The sequence below is a fragment of the Mustela erminea genome, chromosome 4 (assembly GCF_009829155.1).
Source record: "Mustela erminea isolate mMusErm1 chromosome 4, mMusErm1.Pri, whole genome shotgun sequence".
NCBI lineage: Eukaryota > Metazoa > Chordata > Mammalia > Carnivora > Mustelidae > Mustela > Mustela erminea.
The window spans coordinates 36,886,946-36,891,592 of NC_045617.1; positions in this window are offsets into that span (position 1 = coordinate 36,886,946).

Here is a 4,647-nt window from a genome sequence, read left to right on the forward strand (position 1 = left end):
TGCATGTATAGGATGAAGACTAACCTACTTCCTAACCTGAGAGTTGTCGATTAGCTCAGCCAGGACAAGAAAGGAAAGTATTGCAGACAGTGGCAAAGTATGAACAAAGGTCTTGAGAAAATATAGGGGAAGATACATTGGAGGAAATGAAACATGACTGGCATGACTGCAGCATAGATAATGAATGCCAAACAAAATACAATAAAACTGCAGAAGCCAGTAAGTCCTTAATTCAGCAGGACCGTATAGGTCATGTTAAACGCTTTCATCTTTATCTAAAGGAAAATTAAGGGTATTGTGTAATAGGGCAACATAATCACATGTGAGTCTCTAAAATAGCACCTTGGCTCCAATATAAGTGAAGGATGTCAGGATGGGTGAGAGGGAGATAAGTCTGTTACCAGGAAGGCCAGTTATGAGCCTGTAAGAATGGTTGAAGTGTCAGATGCTTAGGATGGTTGCAAGGGGTTAATGGATGCGTTTGAGATAATCAGTCAATGTATTATGGAGTGTCTGAATAACTTCTAGATTTTTGGCTTGAGTACTGTTTGCATGGTATTGTCATTTATCAGGGAAAACAGGGTAAGCAAAAGAATAGGACAGGATTAAAGATGAATAGTATAGTCCGGTTTATACGTTATAAATGTGCTTTGCAGCTGGCCAGATGGGACAGTGTAGAAATATATAGGCCTGGAGTTAAGAAGAATGTTTTGAACTAGAAGTCAGACTTTGGGAGTATTTGGCCATGAGAGAGACAGCTACCACATATGAAAATGTAGTCTGTATTCTCAAGTATTTGCTATGAAGATTAAATTACATCACAAAATGCAATTGGCTTAGTGTTTGATGTGCAGTAAAATACCATTTAATAATGGGTTGTTATTATATTTATATCCACACAAACTTACAAGGTTAGTAATAATATGATTTCCATTCTGAAGATCAGGAAATGGAAGCATGGAGAAGGTAATTTATTTGCAACCATCACACAATTACTAAGATTTGGATCTAGAATTTAGTCCTATGTCCATGTCTGTCAAAATCCAGAACCTGTACAGCAAGCCCCCTTCTTCTTCTTCTACTTCTTCTTCTTCTTCTTCTTCTTTTTTTGCTTACAAACAATTAAAATCTATCTATTATCATTAAAATATTTCTTTGAATATAAAATTTTCCTTGAAAGGAGCCAGAGCTTTCAGGTCATTCAGAAAAAAACATACTTTATGATAATGCCATTGGAAAATTATACTAAATAGGTAGAACATTAAACAATTTTCCATTAACCAAGCCACCAATATGTAAAAATCCATATACTTTTAGAAAAATATGTCAACTTTTATTACCTAAAAGTCAGCCATAGTGTCAAATATTATTGGTTTGAAAAGTATCCTCGAATTAAAATGGAGCGATCAGCTCTTGAAACAAAGAGAAATGAGTTACATCTTTGGAATATTCATTTTGAGGTTCATCCAGGGAGCTCCTGGAGGGCTCCTGTGCTTTTTGCATTTTCATTCACACTGAGTGGAGCTTAGCCCTGCATTGTCATTTGCAAGGTGCTTGTTTGAGTTATCTAGAGCTGAGTTATGAGAGCAACTCCATCCTTTAAGTGTTATTGCTCTTTCTCTCTGGCTCTTCACTCCTCTTCCCAGACTCTGTGAAGGTACTTCAGTGGCTATAATGAAGTGAATCCAAATTACTAGTTTGAGAATAGCAAGAGACCTGACATGCACACAAAATATTCTTTTAACATTTCACTGAACTAATCATCCTAAAGGATTTACTTTGTCTCTCCTAAGCTTTTATTTGGCTTTGATTTTTTTTTTTTTTTCTTAATGTATCTTGGTAGTTTAGCTCAAGGAAGTTTGAAAATGTCATCCTGTGCCTTTCAGTAAAGTTGTCATGCACAAGATTTTTTTGCTTAATATATTTAGTAGATGATTTCAGACATAAAAATTATAATAACAAGACTGAGTAGACTAGCCTTATTAGTACCCTACGTTTATATCCACGCACAAAATATTTACAGTGTGCTTGCTATGACTAATTACTGAACTCTGACTAATGTAAAGATAAGGCAGTACGTTTTAATGTACTCTTCTGTGGTAAAGAATATCACATTTGTTGACATGAAATTTCCTTAAGATATTAGATAATAGAAATTTTATCAAAATTTTTAGAAAGAGCTTTAAGGATTATAGAAGAGGGACAAACTGAGAAGTGTTAATAAATTATTGGATCAGATTTATATGATTGTTAACATTATCTTTAATAAACCTTTGAGAGACTGAGCGTACGTAGTCAATCAAAGAGATCAGCCATTACCTTTATGGTAATAAAAGTCAGATCATATGGCAGGATTTAGTTTGTTAAACAAATGGGCTTCCTCAAAATGTAGCCCTGAAAGAATATTCCCATCCAGGTATGGGCATGGCTAGAAAATCATTGGCCTTCCCTGAGAACACGACTTCTATAAAACATACTGCACTAAGCAGTACGGAATGTGTGTCTTTTTCACACATATTACAAAGACAAAAGCAAGAGAGCAAGCATCTAAACTAAACAAGCTTACTTCCTTCTTTAAAACTGACCATTCATTCCCTGAAGGAGAAGGAAAGAAGATGCAAAGGCGGCCAGTAGAATTACCCTGGTGGTGATGTCTCCACCTGAAAACAAGGAGAAAAGGAAATAAACGGGCCCCTTCACAAGAAGTTCAGGTACAAATTTCAGAGCAAACTGTCGCGATCTGTTGTGTGTCTGTTAGTAAACAGACATGAGTCTTTGGTTCAAATGAAGAATTCTGAATGAGACCTAATTCAAGTTGGAGTCCTTCTGAAAAAACAAAAAACAAAACAAAACAAAACATGACTCAACTGCTAGGAATCCCTGAAGAGTCGTTGTTAAATTTCACACTCTGGCAAGAATCACAAGTTCCTTATTGCTCAACAAAACATTCTTTGTTTGTCAATAGGTGTCCATTTTACCATTTCCAATAGGATGAGATCTCCCTAGTTGCCTCCAACTGCCTCCATCCAGATCCTGGGAAATCCTTTCATGAAGCAAAAAAATATCATCCACATTTGCTGCTGAGCACTGACTCTCCATTCTTTTGGCTACAAGTGTTGGATTTTTCTGGGATCTATGAACAGGAGATAGGTATAGGTCTGCCTATAGGGCTACCTACCTAAGCAAAATTGAGATATATGACATACTTTACACAAATTTTAGAAAACAATTGATTAGACATTGATGGCCACATGGCCCATCCTCTGAACATATTCTTCCCAGAATGGTTATCATAACAAAAATATTGAATCTCAAATGCCAGAATTAGTAATTCTATTTCTCATTTTTAGAATATTCAGTGTAGTCACCTGGAGGAGTTATATCTTCTTGAAGTGTCTTCTAGTCTCACAATACTCATTTCTTGTTAAAAAAAGAAATCAGTTACAGTGGTAAATGTTTAGTGTATACCCATGTGCAACAGGGATTCAGTATGAGTACAGTGATTTATCTGCAGTCCTATCCATTATATATTTCAATAGTAATCCCAAATAAATTTTGTCCAACAACAAGAAGAAAAACAGTTCACTTCATCTTTTTGATTTGCTGGTATTTAACACAATTCCCAACAAGAAACTAGGGAGATCTCATCCTATTGCAAATTTGGGGTGTGTGTGTTTGTGTGTGTGTATCTCTGTGTATTTGTATAGGGTTATATGATTTGACACTGTACTTAGTACATAGTAACTCTTAACTGAAAGATATTTTCTTTCTACCTTTTCATCTTCTTTGTGTATAAAGCCTTCTGCCTCCCCAAACTCCCTATTCCCCCAACACATATCTCACTAAAAACGAAGATTGTGAGGATTCTTATTTAAAAATTTAGCTGAGCCCTAACAAGCGGCTATTTATACTTTCACTAGGAAGTTATTTAGATAAGGGGCAGCAAATAGGAGATACATGATGTAAAAATGCACATGATTAACTTCAGTTTGCTCTAAATTTTCCGTAATGTCAATACCACTCAGCGGCTTGGTGGTGTGTTATTGAGAAAGGAAAACAAAGCATGGAGCCATGAGAAGGGAATCAACCATGCTCCAATATCACCAACGTTCTCCACTGAAGCCCTGAAAATATGGCACAATCGCATCAAGATGAGATTGGAAATCTTCAGTCTTTCATGAATGTGAATAGACACTAACAGTGGTAAAGCAAAAACCAGTGTAAGACTACTCCCCTTCCTCATGTAAACCAGAGAAAAATAACACTTTAAAGAACAGGGGGAACCAGCACTTAAGTTACACAGGTATTATTATGACACAAATGTATAAGGTACATGACATATTCATCCAACAATAGCTATGTACAGTACACAGTTCTAGGGGTTTGGGAAAGTTTCATTAATGAAACAGACAGAAATCTAGCAATACAAAGATAAAGAAACAAAGGAAGTATGATCTCTGTTTGAAACAGAAACAGAACCCTGTCCTCAGAAGTCAACAGCTTCTTGGTCCCTCAGAAGTGAAACAAGGGATCTCAAAAAGAGTGAAGAAAATATTACTTTCACAGAAGGGCCTTCTCTGGGAAACTTGAACTAGGAGAATCCTGTTCTCGTGGAGGGTGTAACTATAAATCCCCATTTGCGTCCAT